The following is a 17,834-nucleotide window of genomic DNA, read 5'->3' on the forward strand; positions in this document are numbered from 1 at the left end:
TGTGACAAGTCTTAGGTTCTAATTATCAAAAAAGTCCAAACTTTATTGGGACATCTAAATCTTGGCACTGCACATTTTAAATATGCATACTTGGATAACAAGTAACCTTAAGTTATTATTTTCGCAATACTACATACACATTTTTTTGTTTTAAGTTGTTATTTTTAAAATGTTACATATTCATTAAATGAAATTGTGTGTTTGCTCCAGCTTTTTGCATTTTTTCTTAAATAATTTGAGTTTTACTTTAAAAATGGTAAAATCTGAATGAAAAGCCATTACGCAGTTGGCTCGTTGGTCTAGGGGTATGATTCTCGCTTTGGGTGTGGGAGGTACCTGGTTCAAATCCCAGACGAGCCCATGTTTTCATGTACTTTTATAGTCCTTAATATCTGATAGTATTTAATAGCATTTTAAAATACTCACTAATGTATACAAACAGGTTTACTTACAATTTCATTACTATACATAAAAAAGACATGCACAGTGGGCTCGTTGGTCAAGGGGTATAATTCTTGCTTAGGGTGCGAGAGATCCCTGGTACAAATCCCGGATGAGCCCATCTTTTACAGGCATATACTTATGCAAACTTAGTAAAATGTCAAGCATTTGGTGGTATATTGGGTACACTATAGATTCCATTTTGTCTAAGTAACCTTGAGTGGCTATAAAGTCTCATTTTGACAAACAAAAAACTGTCAAAATGAAATTACAGGTTTTTCTCTTACCTTTCTTTTGTCTAAGTAACCCTGAGTGGCTTAAAAGAATAGTCTCATTATGACTAACAAAAAGATCAACAATAAATTGCAGGTGTTTATTTTGTCTTTCTTCTGGGTCTGCATGCTTGAGTTGCAAACAGTATGTGACAAGTCTTAGGTTCCAACTATCAAAAAAGTCCAAACTCTATTGGGACCTCTAAATCTTGGCACTGCACATTTTAAATATGCATACTTGGATAGCAAGTAACCTTAAGTTATTATTTTCGCAATACTACATACACATTTTGTTGTTTTAAGTTGTTATGTTATTTTTAAAAGGTTACATCTTCATTAAATGAAATTGTGTGTTTGCTCCAGCTTTTTGCATTTTTTCTTAAATAATTTGAGTTTTACTTTAAAAATGGTAAAATCTGAATGAGAGTTTATTATGCAGTTGGCTCGTTGGTCTAGGGGTATGATTCTCGCTTTGGGTGCGAGAGGTCCTGGGTTCAAATCCCGGACGAGCCCATGGTTTCATATACTTTTATAGTCCTTAATATCTGATAGTATTTAATGGCATTTTAAAATACTCACTAATGTATACAAACAGGTTTACTTACAATTTCATTAATATACATAAAAAAGACATGCACAGTGGGATCGTTGGTCAAGGGGTATAATTCTTGCTTAGGGTGCGAGAGATCCCTGGTACAAATCCCGGATGAGCCCATCTTTTACAGGTATAAACTTATGCATACTTAGTAAAATGTCAAGCATTTGGTGGTATATTGGGTAAACTATAGATTCCATTTTGTCTAAGTAACCTTGAGTGGCTTAAAAGTCTCATTTTGACAAACAAAAAACTGTCAAAATGAAATTACAGGTTTTTCTCTTACCTTTCTTTTGTCTAAGTAACCCTGAGTGGCTTAAAAGAATAGTCTCATTATGACTAACAAAAAGATCAACAATAAATTGCAGGTGTTTATTTTGTCTTTCTTCTGGGTCTGCATGCTTGAGTTGCACACAGTATGTGACAAGTCTTTGGTCTAACTATCAAAAAAGTCCAAACTCTATTGGGACCTCCAAATCTTGGCACTGCACATTTTAAATATGCATACTTGGATAACAAGTAACCTTAAGTTATTATTTTCGCAATACTACATACACATTTTTTTGTTTTAAGTTGTTATGTTATTTTTAAAATGTTACATCTTCATTTAAATGAAATTGTGTGTTTGCTCCAGCTTTTTGCATTTTTTCTTAAATAATTTGAGTTTTACTTTAAAAATGGTAAAATCTGAATGAGAAGCCATTACGCAGTTGGCTCGTTGGTCTAGGGGTATGATTCTCGCTTTGGGTGCGAGAGGTCTCGGGTTCAAATCCCGGACGAGCCTATGTTTTCATGTACTTTTATAGTCCTTAATATCTGATAGTATTTAATAGCATTTTAAAATACTCACTAATGTATACAAACAGGTTTACTTACAATTTCATTAATATACATAAAAAAGACATGCACAGTGGGCTCGTTGGTCAAGGGGTATAATTCTTGCTTAGGGTGCGAGAGATCCCTGGTACAAATCCCGGATGAGCCCATCTTTTACAGGTATATACTTATGCATACTTAGTAAAATGTCAAGCATTTGGTGGTATATTGGGTAAACTATAGATTCCATTTTGTCTAAGTAACCTTGAGTGGCTTAAAAGTCTCATTTTGACAAACAAAAAACTGTCAAAATGAAATTACAGGTTTTTCTCTTACCTTTCTTTTGTCTAAGTAACCCTGAGTGGCTTAAAAGAATAGTCTCATTATGACTAACAAAAAGATCAACAATAAATTGCAGGTGTTTATTTTGTCTTTCTTCTGGGTCTGCATGCTTGAGTTGCACACAGTATGTGACAAGTCTTAGGTTCCAATTATCAAAAAAGTCCAAACTTTATTAGGACCTCTAAATCTTGGCACTGCACATTTTAAATATGCATACTTGGATAACAAGTAACCTTAAGTTATTATTTTCGCAATACTACATACACATTTTTTTGTTTTAAGTTGTTATTTTTAAAATGTTACATCTTCATTTAAATGAAATTGTGTGTTTGCTCCAGCTTTTTGCATTTTTTCTTAAATAATTTGAGTTTTACTTTAAAAATGGTAAAATCTGAATGAAAAGCCATTACGCAGTTGGCTCGTTGGTCTAGGGGTATGATTCTTGCTTTGGGTGCGAGAGGTCCCGGGTTCAAATCCCAGACGAGCCCATGTTTTCATGTACTTTTATAGTCCTTAATATCTGATAGTATTTAATAGCATTTTAAAATACTCACTAATGTATACAAACAGGTTTACTTACAATTTCATTACTATACATAAAAAAGACATGCACAGTGGGCTCGTTGGTCAAGGGGTATAATTCTTGCTTAGGGTGCGAGAGATCCCCGGTACAAATCCCGGATGAGCCCATCTTTTACAGGCATATACTTATGCAAACTTAATAAAATGTCAAGCATTTGGTGGTATATTGGGTACACTATAGATTCCATTTTGTCTAAGTAACCTTGAGTGGCTATAAAGTCTCATTTTGACAAACAAAAAACTGTCAAAATGAAATTACAGGTTTTTCTCTTACCTTTCTTTTGTCTAAGTAACCCTGAGTGGCTTAAAAGAATAGTCTCATTATGACTAACAAAAAGATCAACAATAAATTGCAGGTGTTTATTTTGTCTTTCTTCTGGGTCTGCATGCTTGAGTTGCACACAGTATGTGACAAGTCTTAGGTTCCAACTATCAAAAAAGTCCAAACTCTATTGGGACCTCTAAATCTTGGCACTGCACATTTTAAATATGCATACTTGGATAGCAAGTAACCTTAAGTTATTATTTTCGCAATACTACATACACATTTTGTTGTTTTAAGTTGTTATGTTATTTTTAAAACGTTACATCTTCATTAAATGAAATTGTGTGTTTGCTCCAGCTTTTTGCATTTTTTCTTAAATAATTTGAGTTTTACTTTAAAAATGGTAAAATCTGAATGAGAGTTTATTATGCAGTTGGCTCGTTGGTCTAGGGGTATGATTCTCGCTTTGGGTGCGAGAGGTCCCGGGTTCAAATCCCGGACGAGCCCATGGTTTCATATACTTTTATAGTCCTTAATATCTGATAGTATTTAATAGCATTTTAAAATACTCACTAATGTATACAAACAGGTTTACTTACAATTTCATTAATATACATAAAAAAGACATGCACAGTGGGATCGTTGGTCAAGGGGTATAATTCTTGCTTAGGGTGCGAGAGATCCCTGGTACAAATCCCGGATGAGCCCATCTTTTACAGGTATAAACTTATGCATACTTAGTAAAATGTCAAGCATTTGGTGGTATATTGGGTAAACTATAGATTCCATTTTGTCTAAGTAACCTTGAGTGGCTTAAAAGTCTCATTTTGACAAACAAAAAACTGTCAAAATGAAATTACAGGTTTTTCTCTTACCTTTCTTTTGTCTAAGTAACCCTGAGTGGCTTAAAAGAATAGTCTCATTATGACTAACAAAAAGATCAACAATAAATTGCAGGTGTTTATTTTGTCTTTCTTCTGGGTCTGCATGCTTGAGTTGCACACAGTATGTGACAAGTCTTAGGTTCTAATTATCAAAAAAGTCCAAACTTTATTGGGACCTCTAAATCTTGGCACTGCACATTTTAAATATGCATACTTGGATAACAAGTAACCTTAAGTTATTATTTTCGCAATACTACATACACATTTTTTTGTTTTAAGTTGTTATTTTTAAAATGTTACATCTTCATTAAATGAAATTGTGTGTTTGCTCCAGCTTTTTGCATTTTTTCTTAAATAATTTGAGTTTTACTTTAAAAATGGTAAAATCTGAATGAAAAGCCATTACGCAGTTGGCTCGTTGGTCTAGCGGTATGATTCTCGCTTTGGGTGTGGGAGGTCCCGGGTTCAAATCCCGGACGAGCCCATGTTTTCATGTACTTTTATAGTCCTTAATATCTGATAGTATTTAATAGCATTTTAAAATACTCACTAATGTATACAAACAGGTTTACTTACAATTTCATTACTATACATAAAAAAGACATGCACAGTGGGCTCGTTGGTCAAGGGGTATAATTCTTGCTTAGGGTGCGAGAGATCCCTGGTACAAATCCCGGATGAGCCCATCTTTTACAGGCATATACTTATGCAAACTTAGTAAAATGTCAAGCATTTGGTGGTATATTGGGTACACTATAGATTCCATTTTGTCTAAGTAACCTTGAGTGGCTATAAAGTCTCATTTTGACAAACAAAAAACTGTCAAAATGAAATTACAGGTTTTTCTCTTACCTTTCTTTTGTCTAAGTAACCCTGAGTGGCTTAAAAGAATAGTCTCATTATGACTAACAAAAAGATCAACAATAAATTGCAGGTGTTTATTTTGTCTTTCTTCTGGGTCTGCATGTTTGAGTTGCAAACAGTATGTGACAAGTCTTAGGTTCCAACTATCAAAAAAGTCCAAACTCTATTGGGACCTCTAAATCTTGGCACTGCACATTTTAAATATGCATACTTGGATAACAAGTAACCTTAAGTTATTATTTTCGCAATACTACATACACATTTTTTTGTTTTAAGTTGTTATGTTATTTTTAAAATGTTACATCTTCATTTAAATGAAATTGTGTGTTTGCTCCAGCTTTTTGCATTTTTTCTTAAATAATTTGAGTTTTACTTTAAAAATGGTAAAATCTGAATGAGAAGCCATTACGCAGTTGGCTCGTTGGTCTAGGGGTATGATTCTCGCTTTGGGTGCGAGAGGTCTCGGGTTCAAATCCCGTTCGAGCCTATGTTTTCATGTACTTTTATAGTCCTTAATATCTGATAGTATTTAATAGCATTTTAAAATACTCACTAATGTATACAAACAGGTTCACTTACAATTTCATTAATATACATAAAAAAGACATGCACAGTGGGCTCGTTGGTCAAGGGGTATAATTCTTGCTTAGGGTGCGAGAGATCCCTGGTACAAATCCCGGATGAGCCCATCTTTTACAGGTATATACTTATGCATACTTAGTAAAATGTCAAGCATTTGGTGGTATATTGGGTACACTATAGATTCCATTTTGTCTAAGTAACCTTGAGTGGCTTAAAAGTCTCATTTTGACAAACAAAAAACTGTCAAAATGAAATTACAGGTTTTTCTCTTACCTTTCTTTTGTCTAAGTAACCCTGAGTGGCTTAAAAGAATAGTCTCATTATGACTAACAAAAAGATCAACAATAAATTGCAGGTGTTTATTTTGTCTTTCTTCTGGGTCTGCATGCTTGAGTTGCACACAGTATGTGACAAGTCTTAGGTTCCAATTATCAAAAAAGTCCAAACTTTATTAGGACCTCTAAATCTTGGCACTGCACATTTTAAATATGCATACTTGGATAACAAGTAACCTTAAGTTATTATTTTCGCAATACTACATACACATTTTTTTGTTTTAAGTTGTTATTTTTAAAATGTTACATCTTCATTTAAATGAAATTGTGTGTTTGCTCCAGCTTTTTGCATTTTTTCTTAAATAATTTGAGTTTTACTTTAAAAATGGTAAAATCTGAATGAAAAGCCATTACGCAGTTGGCTCGTTGGTCTAGGGGTATGATTCTCGCTTTGGGTGCGAGAGGTCCCGGGTTCAAATCCCAGACGAGCCCATGTTTTCATGTACTTTTATAGTCCTTAATATCTGATAGTATTTAATAGCATTTTAAAATACTCACTAATGTATACAAACAGGTTTACTTACAATTTCATTACTATACATAAAAAAGACATGCACAGTGGGCTCGTTGGTCAAGGGGTATAATTCTTGCTTAGGGTGCGAGAGATCCCTGGTACAAATCCCGGATGAGCCCATCTTTTACAGGCATATACTTATGCAAACTTAATAAAATGTCAAGCATTTGGTGGTATATTGGGTACACTATAGATTCCATTTTGTCTAAGTAACCTTGAGTGGCTATAAAGTCTCATTTTGACAAACAAAAAACTGTCAAAATGAAATTACAGGTTTTTCTCTTACCTTTCTTTTGTCTAAGTAACCCTGAGTGGCTTAAAAGAATAGTCTCATTATGACTAACAAAAAGATCAACAATAAATTGCAGGTGTTTATTTTGTCTTTCTTCTGGGTCTGCATGCTTGAGTTGCACACAGTATGTGACAAGTCTTAGGTTCCAACTATCAAAAAAGTCCAAACTCTATTGGGACCTCTAAATCTTGGCACTGCACATTTTAAATATGCATACTTGGATAGCAAGTAACCTTAAGTTATTATTTTCGCAATACTACATACACATTTTGTTGTTTTAAGTTGTTATGTTATTTTTAAAACGTTACATCTTCATTAAATGAAATTGTGTGTTTGCTCCAGCTTTTTGCATTTTTTCTTAAATAATTTGAGTTTTACTTTAAAAATGGTAAAATCTGAATGAGAGTTTATTATGCAGTTGGCTCGTTGGTCTAGGGGTATGATTCTCGCTTTGGGTGCGAGAGGTCCCGGGTTCAAATCCCGGACGAGCCCATGGTTTCATATACTTTTATAGTCCTTAATATCTGATAGTATTTAATAGCATTTTAAAATACTCACTAATGTATACAAACAGGTTTACTTACAATTTCATTAATATACATAAAAAAGACATGCACAGTGGGATCGTTGGTCAAGGGGTATAATTCTTGCTTAGGGTGCGAGAGATCCCTGGTACAAATCCCGGATGAGCCCATCTTTTACAGGTATAAACTTATGCATACTTAGTAAAATGTCAAGCATTTGGTGGTATATTGGGTAAACTATAGATTCCATTTTGTCTAAGTAACCTTGAGTGGCTTAAAAGTCTCATTTTGACAAACAAAAAACTGTCAAAATGAAATTACAGGTTTTTCTCTTACCTTTCTTTTGTCTAAGTAACCCTGAGTGGCTTAAAAGAATAGTCTCATTATGACTAACAAAAAGATCAACAATAAATTGCAGGTGTTTATTTTGTCTTTCTTCTGGGTCTGCATGCTTGAGTTGCACACAGTATGTGACAAGTCTTAGGTTCTAATTATCAAAAAAGTCCAAACTTTATTGGGACCTCTAAATCTTGGCACTGCACATTTTAAATATGCATACTTGGATAACAAGTAACCTTGAGTTATTATTTTCGCAATACTACATACACATTTTTTTGTTTTAAGTTGTTATTTTTAAAATGTTACATCTTCATTAAATGAAATTGTGTGTTTGCTCCAGCTTTTTGCATTTTTTCTTAAATAATTTGAGTTTTACTTTAAAAATGGTAAAATCTGAATGAAAAGCCATTACGCAGTTGGCTCGTTGGTCTAGGGGTATGATTCTCGCTTTGGGTGTGGGAGGTCCCGGGTTCAAATCCCGGACGAGCCCATGTTTTCATGTACTTTTATAGTCCTTAATATCTGATAGTATTTAATAGCATTTTAAAATACTCACTAATGTATACAAACAGGTTTACTTACAATTTCATTACTATACATAAAAAAGACATGCACAGTGGGCTCGTTGGTCAAGGGGTATAATTCTTGCTTAGGGTGCGAGAGATCCCTGGTACAAATCCCGGATGAGCCCATCTTTTACAGGCATATACTTATGCAAACTTAGTAAAATGTCAAGCATTTGGTGGTATATTGGGTACACTATAGATTCCATTTTGTCTAAGTAACCTTGAGTGGCTATAAAGTCTCATTTTGACAAACAAAAAACTGTCAAAATGAAATTACAGGTTTTTCTCTTACCTTTCTTTTGTCTAAGTAACCCTGAGTGGCTTAAAAGAATAGTCTCATTATGACTAACAAAAAGATCAACAATAAATTGCAGGTGTTTATTTTGTCTTTCTTCTGGGTCTGCATGCTTGAGTTGCAAACAGTATGTGACAAGTCTTAGGTTCCAACTATCAAAAAAGTCCAAACTCTATTGGGACCTCTAAATCTTGGCACTGCACATTTTAAATATGCATACTTGGATAGCAAGTAACCTTAAGTTATTATTTTCGCAATACTACATACACATTTTGTTGTTTTAAGTTGTTATGTTATTTTTAAAAGGTTACATCTTCATTAAATGAAATTGTGTGTTTGCTCCAGCTTTTTGCATTTTTTCTTAAATAATTTGAGTTTTACTTTAAAAATGGTAAAATCTGAATGAGAGTTTATAATGCAGTTGGCTCGTTGGTCTAGGGGTATGATTCTCGCTTTGGGTGCGAGAGGTCCCGGGTTCAAATCCCGGACGAGCCCATGGTTTCATATACTTTTATAGTCCTTAATATCTGATAGTATTTAATAGCATTTTAAAATACTCACTAATGTATACAAACAGGTTTACTTACAATTTCATTAATATACATAAAAAAGACATGCACAGTGGGATCGTTGGTCAAGGGGTATAATTCTTGCTTAGGGTGCGAGAGATCCCTGGTACAAATCCCGGATGAGCCCATCTTTTACAGGTATAAACTTATGCATACTTAGTAAAATGTCAAGCATTTGGTGGTATATTGGGTAAACTTTAGATTCCATTTTGTCTAAGTAACCTTGAGTGGCTTAAAAGTCTCATTTTGACAAACAAAAAACTGTCAAAATGAAATTACAGGTTTTTCTCTTACCTTTCTTTTGTCTAAGTAACCCTGAGTGGCTTAAAAGAATAGTCTCATTATGACTAACAAAAAGATCAACAATAAGTTGCAGGTGTTTATTTTGTCTTTCTTCTGGGTCTGCATGCTTGAGTTGCACACAGTATGTGACAAGTCTTAGGTTCTAATTATCAAAAAAGTCCAAACTTTATTGGGACCTCTAAATCTTGGCACTGCACATTTTAAATATGCATACTTGGATAACAAGTAACCTTAAGTTATTATTTTCGCAATACTACATACACATTTTTTTGTTTTAAGTTGTTATTTTTAAAATGTTACATCTTCATTAAATGAAATTGTGTGTTTGCTCCAGCTTTTTGCATTTTTTCTTAAATAATTTGAGTTTTACTTTAAAAATGGTAAAATCTGAATGAAAAGCCATTACGCAGTTGGCTCGTTGGTCTAGGGGTATGATTCTCGCTTTGGGTGTGGGAGGTCCCGGGTTCAAATCCCGGACGAGCCCATGTTTTCATGTACTTTTATAGTCCTTAATATCTGATAGTATTTAATAGCATTTTAAAATACTCACTAATGTATACAAACAGGTTTACTTACAATTTCATTACTATACATAAAAAAGACATGCACAGTGGGCTCGTTGGTCAAGGGGTATAATTCTTGCTTAGGGTGCGAGAGATCCCTGGTACAAATCCCGGATGAGCCCATCTTTTACAGGCATATACTTATGCAAACTTAGTAAAATGTCAAGCATTTGGTGGTATATTGGGTACACTATAGATTCCATTTTGTCTAAGTAACCTTGAGTGGCTATAAAGTCTCATTTTGACAAACAAAAAACTGTCAAAATGAAATTACAGGTTTTTCTCTTACCTTTCTTTTGTCTAAGTAACCCTGAGTGGCTTAAAAGAATAGTCTCATTATGACTAACAAAAAGATCAACAATAAATTGCAGGTGTTTATTTTGTCTTTCTTCTGGGTCTGCATGCTTGAGTTGCAAACAGTATGTGACAAGTCTTAGGTTCCAACTATCAAAAAAGTCCAAACTCTATTGGGACCTCTAAATCTTGGCACTGCACATTTTAAATATGCATACTTGGATAGCAAGTAACCTTAAGTTATTATTTTCGCAATACTACATACACATTTTGTTGTTTTAAGTTGTTATGTTATTTTTAAAAGGTTACATCTTCATTAAATGAAATTGTGTGTTTGCTCCAGCTTTTTGCATTTTTTCTTAAATAATTTGAGTTTTACTTTAAAAATGGTAAAATCTGAATGAGAGTTTATAATGCAGTTGGCTCGTTGGTCTAGGGGTATGATTCTCGCTTTGGGTGCGAGAGGTCCCGGGTTCAAATCCCGGACGAGCCCATGGTTTCATATACTTTTATAGTCCTTAATATCTGATAGTATTTAATAGCATTTTAAAATACTCACTAATGTATACAAACAGGTTTACTTACAATTTCATTAATATACATAAAAAAGACATGCACAGTGGGATCGTTGGTCAAGGGGTATAATTCTTGCTTAGGGTGCGAGAGATCCCTGGTACAAATCCCGGATGAGCCCATCTTTTACAGGTATAAACTTATGCATACTTAGTAAAATGTCAAGCATTTGGTGGTATATTGGGTAAACTTTAGATTCCATTTTGTCTAAGTAACCTTGAGTGGCTTAAAAGTCTCATTTTGACAAACAAAAAACTGTCAAAATGAAATTACAGGTTTTTCTCTTACCTTTCTTTTGTCTAAGTAACCCTGAGTGGCTTAAAAGAATAGTCTCATTATGACTAACAAAAAGATCAACAATAAATTGCAGGTGTTTATTTTGTCTTTCTTCTGGGTCTGCATGCTTGAGTTGCACACAGTATGTGACAAGTCTTAGGTTCTAATTATCAAAAAAGTCCAAACTTTATTGGGACCTCTAAATCTTGGCACTGCACATTTTAAATATGCATACTTGGATAACAAGTAACCTTAAGTTATTATTTTCGCAATACTACATACACATTTTTTTGTTTTAAGTTGTTATTTTTAAAATGTTACATCTTCATTAAATGAAATTGTGTGTTTGCTCCAGCTTTTTGCATTTTTTCTTAAATAATTTGAGTTTTACTTTAAAAATGGTAAAATCTGAATGAAAAGCCATTACGCAGTTGGCTTGTTGGTCTAGGGGTATGATTCTCGCTTTGGGTGTGGGAGGTCCCGGGTTCAAATCCCGGACGAGCCCATGTTTTCATGTACTTTTATAGTCCTTAATATCTGATAGTATTTAATAGCATTTTAAAATACTCACTAATGTATACAAACAGGTTTACTTACAATTTCATTACTATACATAAAAAAGACATGCACAGTGGGCTCGTTGGTCAAGGGGTATAATTCTTGCTTAGGGTGCGAGAGATCCCTGGTACAAATCCCGGATGAGCCCATCTTTTACAGGTATATACTTATGCATACTTAGTAAAATGTCAAGCATTTGGTGGTATATTGGGTAAACTATAGATTCCATTTTGTCTAAGGTACCTTGAGTGGCTTAAAAGTCTCATTTTGACAAACAAAAAACTGTCAAAATGAAATTACAGGTTTTTCTCTTACCTTTCTTTTGTCTAAGTAACCCTGAGTGGCTTAAAAGAATAGTCTCATTATGACTAACAAAAAGATCAACAATAAATTGCAGGTGTTTATTTTGTCTTTCTTCTGGGTCTGCATGCTTGAGTTGCACACAGTATGTGACAAGTCTTAGGTTCCAACTATCAAAAAAGTCCAAACTCTATTGGGACCTCTAAATCTTGGCACTGCACATTTTAAATATGCATACTTGGATAGCAAGTAACCTTAAGTTATTATTTTCGCAATACTACATACACATTTTGTTGTTTTAAGTTGTTATGTTATTTTTAAAACGTTACATCTTCATTAAATGAAATTGTGTGTTTGCTCCAGCTTTTTGCATTTTTTCTTAAATAATTTGAGTTTTACTTTAAAAATGGTAAAATCTGAATGAGAGTTGATTATGCAGTTGGCTCGTTGGTCTAGGGGTATGATTCTCGCTTTGGGTGCGAGAGGTCCCGGGTTCAAATCCCGGACGAGCCCATGGTTTCATATACTTTTATAGTCCTTAATATCTGATAGTATTTAATAGCATTTTAAAATACTCACTAATGTATACAAACAGGTTTACTTACAATTTCATTAATATACATAAAAAAGACATGCACAGTGGGATCGTTGGTCAAGGGGTATAATTCTTGCTTAGGGTGCGAGAGATCCCTGGTACAAATCCCGGATGAGCCCATCTTTTACAGGTATAAACTTATGCATACTTAGTAAAATGTCAAGCATTTGGTGGTATATTGGGTAAACTATAGATTCCATTTTGTCTAAGTAACCTTGAGTGGCTTAAAAGTCTCATTTTGACAAACAAAAAACTGTCAAAATGAAATTACAGGTTTTTCTCTTACCTTTCTTTTGTCTAAGTAACCCTGAGTGGCTTAAAAGAATAGTCTCATTATGACTAACAAAAAGATCAACAATAAATTGCAGGTGTTTATTTTGTCTTTCTTCTGGGTCTGCATGCTTGAGTTGCACACAGTATGTGACAAGTCTTAGGTTCTAATTATCAAAAAAGTCCAAACTTTATTGGGACCTCTAAATCTTGGCACTGCACATTTTAAATATGCATACTTGGATAACAAGTAACCTTAAGTTATTATTTTCGCAATACTACATACACATTTTTTTGTTTTAAGTTGTTATTTTTAAAATGTTACATCTTCATTAAATGAAATTGTGTGTTTGCTCCAGCTTTTTGCATTTTTTCTTAAATAATTTGAGTTTTACTTTAAAAATGGTAAAATCTGAATGAGAGTTTATTATGCAGTTGGCTCGTTGGTCTAGGGGTATGATTCTCGCTTTGGGTGCGAGAGGTCCCGGGTTCAAATCCCGGACGAGCCCATGGTTTCATATACTTTTATAGTCCTTAATATCTGATAGTATTTAATAGCATTTTAAAATACTCACTAATGTATACAAACAGGTTTACTTACAATTTCATTAATATACATAAAAAAGACATGCACAGTGGGATCGTTGGTCAAGGGGTATAATTCTTGCTTAGGGTGCGAGAGATCCCTGGTACAAATCCCGGATGAGCCCATCTTTTACAGGTATAAACTTATGCATACTTAGTAAAATGTCAAGCATTTGGTGGTATATTGGGTAAACTATAGATTCCATTTTGTCTAAGTAACCTTGAGTGGCTTAAAAGTCTCATTTTGACAAACAAAAAACTGTCAAAATGAAATTACAGGTTTTTCTCTTACCTTTCTTTTATCTAAGTAACCATGAGTGGCTTAAAAGAATAGTCTCATTATGACTAACAAAAAGATCAACAATAAATTGCAGGTGTTTATTTTGTCTTTCTTCTGGGTCTGCATGCTTGAGTTGCAAACAGTATGTGACAAGTCTTAGGTTCCAACTATCAAAAAAGTCCAAACTCTATTGGGACCTCTAAATCTTGGCACTGCACATTTTAAATATGCATACTTGGATAGCAAGTAACCTTAAGTTATTATTTTCGCAATACTACATACACATTTTGTTGTTTTAAGTTGTTATGTTATTTTTAAAAGGTTACATCTTCATTAAATGAAATTGTGTGTTTGCTCCAGCTTTTTGCATTTTTTCTTAAATAATTTGAGTTTTACTTTAAAAATGGTAAAATCTGAATGAGAGTTTATTATGCAGTTGGCTCGTTGGTCTAGGGGTATGATTCTCGCTTTGGGTGCGAGAGGTCCCGGGTTCAAATCCCGGACGAGCCCATGGTTTCATATACTTTTATAGTCCTTAATATCTGATAGTATTTAATAGCATTTTAAAATACTCACTAATGTATACAAACAGGTTTACTTACAATTTCATTAATATACATAAAAAAGACATGCACAGTGGGATCGTTGGTCAAGGGGTATAATTCTTGCTTAGGGTGCGAGAGATCCCTGGTACAAATCCCGGATGAGCCCATCTTTTACAGGTATAAACTTATGCATACTTAGTAAAATGTCAAGCATTTGGTGGTATATTGGGTAAACTTTAGATTCCATTTTGTCTAAGTAACCTTGAGTGGCTTAAAAGTCTCATTTTGACAAACAAAAAACTGTCAAAATGAAATTACAGGTTTTTCTCTTACCTTTCTTTTGTCTAAGTAACCCTGAGTGGCTTAAAAGAATAGTCTCATTATGACTAACAAAAAGATCAACAATAAATTGCAGGTGTTTATTTTGTCTTTCTTCTGGGTCTGCATGCTTGAGTTGCACACAGTATGTGACAAGTCTTAGGTTCTAATTATCAAAAAAGTCCAAACGTTATTGGGACCTCTAAATCTTGGCACTGCACATTTTAAATATGCATACTTGGATAACAAGTAACCTTAAGTTATTATTTTCGCAATACTACATACACATTTTTTTGTTTTAAGTTGTTATTTTTAAAATGTTACATCTTCATTAAATGAAATTGTGTGTTTGCTCCAGCTTTTTGCATTTTTTCTTAAATAATTTGAGTTTTACTTTAAAAATGGTAAAATCTGAATGAAAAGCCATTACGCAGTTGGCTTGTTGGTCTAGGGGTATGATTCTCGCTTTGGGTGTGGGAGGTCCCGGGTTCAAATCCCGGACGAGCCCATGTTTTCATGTACTTTTATAGTCCTTAATATCTGATAGTATTTAATAGCATTTTAAAATACTCACTAATGTATACAAACAGGTTTACTTACAATTTCATTACTATACATAAAAAAGACATGCACAGTGGGCTCGTTGGTCAAGGGGTATAATTCTTGCTTAGGGTGCGAGAGATCCCTGGTACAAATCCCGGATGAGCCCATCTTTTACAGGTATATACTTATGCATACTTAGTAAAATGTCAAGCATTTGGTGGTATATTGGGTAAACTATAGATTCCATTTTGTCTAAGGTACCTTGAGTGGCTTAAAAGTCTCATTTTGACAAACAAAAAACTGTCAAAATGAAATTACAGGTTTTTCTCTTACCTTTCTTTTGTCTAAGTAACCCTGAGTGGCTTAAAAGAATAGTCTCATTATGACTAACAAAAAGATCAACAATAAATTGCAGGTGTTTATTTTGTCTTTCTTCTGGGTCTGCATACTTGAGTTGCACACAGTATGTGACAAGTCTTTGGTCCAACTATCAAAAAAGTCCAAACTCTATTGGGACCTCCAAATCTTGGCACTGCACATTTTAAATATGCATACTTGGATAACAAGTAACCTTAAGTTATTATTTTCGCAATACTACATACACATTTTTTTGTTTTAAGTTGTTATGTTATTTTTAAAATGTTACATCTTCATTTAAATGAAATTGTGTGTTTGCTCCAGCTTTTTGCATTTTTTCTTAAATAATTTGAGTTTTACTTTAAAAATGGTAAAATCTGAATGAGAAGCCATTACGCAGTTGGCTCGTTGGTCTAGGGGTATGATTCTCGCTTTGGGTGCGAGAGGTCTCGGGTTCAAATCCCGGACGAGCCTATGTTTTCATGTACTTTTATAGTCCTTAATATCTGATAGTATTTAATAGCATTTTAAAATACTCACTAATGTATACAAACAGGTTTACTTACAATTTCATTAATATACATAAAAAAGACATGCACAGTGGGCTCGTTGGTCAAGGGGTATAATTCTTGCTTAGGGTGCGAGAGATCCCTGGTACAAATCCCGGATGAGCCCATCTTTTACAGGTATATACTTATGCATACTTAGTAAAATGTCAAGCATTTGGTGGTATATTGGGTAAACTATAGATTCCATTTTGTCTAAGTAACCTTGAGTGGCTTAAAAGTCTCATTTTGACAAACAAAAAACTGTCAAAATGAAATTACAGGTTTTTCTCTTACCTTTCTTTTGTCTAAGTAACCCTGAGTGGCTTAAAAGAATAGTCTCATTATGACTAACAAAAAGATCAACAATAAATTGCAGGTGTTTATTTTGTCTTTCTTCTGGGTCTGCATGCTTGAGTTGCACACAGTATGTGACAAGTCTTAGGTTCCAAATATCAAAAAAGTCCAAACTTTATTAGGACCTCTAAATCTTGGCACTGCACATTTTAAATATGCATACTTGGATAACAAGTAACCTTAAGTTATTATTTTCGCAATACTACATACACATTTTTTTGTTTTAAGTTGTTATTTTTAAAATGTTACATCTTCATTTAAATGAAATTGTGTGTTTGCTCCAGCTTTTTGCATTTTTTCTTAAATAATTTGAGTTTTACTTTAAAAATGGTAAAATCTGAATGAAAAGCCATTACGCAGTTGGCTCGTTGGTCTAGGGGTATGATTCTCGCTTTGGGTGCGAGAGGTCCCGGGTTCAAATCCCAGACGAGCCCATGTTTTCATGTACTTTTATAGTCCTTAATATCTGATAGTATTTAATAGCATTTTAAAATACTCACTAATGTATACAAACAGGTTTACTTACAATTTCATTACTATAAATAAAAAAGACATGCACGGTGGGCTCGTTGGTCAAGGGGTATAATTCTTGCTTAGGGTGCGAGAGATCCCTGGTACAAATCCCGGATGAGCCCATCTTTTACAGGCATATACTTATGCAAACTTAATAAAATGTCAAGCATTTGGTGGTATATTGGGTACACTATAGATTCCATTTTGTCTAAGTAACCTTGAGTGGCTATAAAGTCTCATTTTGACAAACAAAAAACTGTCAAAATGAAATTACAGGTTTTTCTCTTACCTTTCTTTTGTCTAAGTAACCCTGAGTGGCTTAAAAGAATAGTCTCATTATGACTAACAAAAAGATCAACAATAAATTGCAGGTGTTTATTTTGTCTTTCTTCTGGGTCTGCATGCTTGAGTTGCACACAGTATGTGACAAGTCTTAGGTTCCAACTATCAAAAAAGTCCAAACTCTATTGGGACCTCTAAATCTTGGCACTGCACATTTTAAATATGCATACTTGGATAGCAAGTAACCTTAAGTTATTATTTTCGCAATACTACATACACATTTTGTTGTTTTAAGTTGTTATGTTATTTTTAAAACGTTACATCTTCATTAAATGAAATTGTGTGTTTGCTCCAGCTTTTTGCATTTTTTCTTAAATAATTTGAGTTTTACTTTAAAAATGGTAAAATCTGAATGAGAGTTGATTATGCAGTTGGCTCGTTGGTCTAGGGGTATGATTCTCGCTTTGGGTGCGAGAGGTCCCGGGTTCAAATCCCGGACGAGCCCATGGTTTCATATACTTTTATAGTCCTTAATATCTGATAGTATTTAATAGCATTTTAAAATACTCACTAATGTATACAAACAGGTTTACTTACAATTTCATTAATATACATAAAAAAGACATGCACAGTGGGATCGTTGGTCAAGGGGTATAATTCTTGCTTAGGGTGCGAGAGATCCCTGGTACAAATCCCGGAT

General features: G+C 33.8%; 19 non-coding genes across 19 annotated transcripts; all 19 read left to right on the forward strand.

The window, feature by feature from the left end:
* The first annotated feature begins 1,154 nt into the window (after positions 1 to 1,154).
* Positions 1,155 to 1,226, forward strand: TRNAP-UGG (transfer RNA proline (anticodon UGG)). Its single transcript has one exon. It is a non-coding gene; the product is annotated as a tRNA-Pro (tRNA).
* Positions 1,227 to 2,020: 794 nt separating this feature from the next.
* Positions 2,021 to 2,092, forward strand: TRNAP-UGG (transfer RNA proline (anticodon UGG)). Its single transcript has one exon. It is a non-coding gene; the product is annotated as a tRNA-Pro (tRNA).
* A 790-nt stretch (positions 2,093 to 2,882) lies between these two features.
* On the forward strand, positions 2,883 to 2,954 carry TRNAP-UGG (transfer RNA proline (anticodon UGG)). The gene has a single exon. It is a non-coding gene; the product is annotated as a tRNA-Pro (tRNA).
* Positions 2,955 to 3,748: 794 nt separating this feature from the next.
* Positions 3,749 to 3,820, forward strand: TRNAP-UGG (transfer RNA proline (anticodon UGG)). The gene has a single exon. It is a non-coding gene; the product is annotated as a tRNA-Pro (tRNA).
* A 789-nt stretch (positions 3,821 to 4,609) lies between these two features.
* TRNAP-UGG (transfer RNA proline (anticodon UGG)) lies at positions 4,610 to 4,681 on the forward strand. The gene has a single exon. It is a non-coding gene; the product is annotated as a tRNA-Pro (tRNA).
* Positions 4,682 to 6,338: 1,657 nt separating this feature from the next.
* On the forward strand, positions 6,339 to 6,410 carry TRNAP-UGG (transfer RNA proline (anticodon UGG)). The gene has a single exon. It is a non-coding gene; the product is annotated as a tRNA-Pro (tRNA).
* Positions 6,411 to 7,204: 794 nt separating this feature from the next.
* Positions 7,205 to 7,276, forward strand: TRNAP-UGG (transfer RNA proline (anticodon UGG)). Its single transcript has one exon. It is a non-coding gene; the product is annotated as a tRNA-Pro (tRNA).
* A 789-nt stretch (positions 7,277 to 8,065) lies between these two features.
* TRNAP-UGG (transfer RNA proline (anticodon UGG)) lies at positions 8,066 to 8,137 on the forward strand. Its single transcript has one exon. It is a non-coding gene; the product is annotated as a tRNA-Pro (tRNA).
* A 794-nt stretch (positions 8,138 to 8,931) lies between these two features.
* TRNAP-UGG (transfer RNA proline (anticodon UGG)) lies at positions 8,932 to 9,003 on the forward strand. Its single transcript has one exon. It is a non-coding gene; the product is annotated as a tRNA-Pro (tRNA).
* A 789-nt stretch (positions 9,004 to 9,792) lies between these two features.
* TRNAP-UGG (transfer RNA proline (anticodon UGG)) lies at positions 9,793 to 9,864 on the forward strand. The gene has a single exon. It is a non-coding gene; the product is annotated as a tRNA-Pro (tRNA).
* Positions 9,865 to 10,658: 794 nt separating this feature from the next.
* TRNAP-UGG (transfer RNA proline (anticodon UGG)) lies at positions 10,659 to 10,730 on the forward strand. Its single transcript has one exon. It is a non-coding gene; the product is annotated as a tRNA-Pro (tRNA).
* A 789-nt stretch (positions 10,731 to 11,519) lies between these two features.
* TRNAP-UGG (transfer RNA proline (anticodon UGG)) lies at positions 11,520 to 11,591 on the forward strand. The gene has a single exon. It is a non-coding gene; the product is annotated as a tRNA-Pro (tRNA).
* Positions 11,592 to 12,385: 794 nt separating this feature from the next.
* Positions 12,386 to 12,457, forward strand: TRNAP-UGG (transfer RNA proline (anticodon UGG)). The gene has a single exon. It is a non-coding gene; the product is annotated as a tRNA-Pro (tRNA).
* A 789-nt stretch (positions 12,458 to 13,246) lies between these two features.
* Positions 13,247 to 13,318, forward strand: TRNAP-UGG (transfer RNA proline (anticodon UGG)). The gene has a single exon. It is a non-coding gene; the product is annotated as a tRNA-Pro (tRNA).
* Positions 13,319 to 14,112: 794 nt separating this feature from the next.
* TRNAP-UGG (transfer RNA proline (anticodon UGG)) lies at positions 14,113 to 14,184 on the forward strand. The gene has a single exon. It is a non-coding gene; the product is annotated as a tRNA-Pro (tRNA).
* Positions 14,185 to 14,973: 789 nt separating this feature from the next.
* TRNAP-UGG (transfer RNA proline (anticodon UGG)) lies at positions 14,974 to 15,045 on the forward strand. The gene has a single exon. It is a non-coding gene; the product is annotated as a tRNA-Pro (tRNA).
* A 794-nt stretch (positions 15,046 to 15,839) lies between these two features.
* On the forward strand, positions 15,840 to 15,911 carry TRNAP-UGG (transfer RNA proline (anticodon UGG)). The gene has a single exon. It is a non-coding gene; the product is annotated as a tRNA-Pro (tRNA).
* Positions 15,912 to 16,701: 790 nt separating this feature from the next.
* On the forward strand, positions 16,702 to 16,773 carry TRNAP-UGG (transfer RNA proline (anticodon UGG)). Its single transcript has one exon. It is a non-coding gene; the product is annotated as a tRNA-Pro (tRNA).
* A 794-nt stretch (positions 16,774 to 17,567) lies between these two features.
* TRNAP-UGG (transfer RNA proline (anticodon UGG)) lies at positions 17,568 to 17,639 on the forward strand. The gene has a single exon. It is a non-coding gene; the product is annotated as a tRNA-Pro (tRNA).
* Positions 17,640 to 17,834: the final 195 nt, after the last annotated feature.

Source organism: Pseudophryne corroboree, chromosome 3 (assembly GCF_028390025.1).
Source record: "Pseudophryne corroboree isolate aPseCor3 chromosome 3, aPseCor3.hap2, whole genome shotgun sequence".
Taxonomy (NCBI): Eukaryota; Metazoa; Chordata; class Amphibia; order Anura; family Myobatrachidae; genus Pseudophryne; species Pseudophryne corroboree.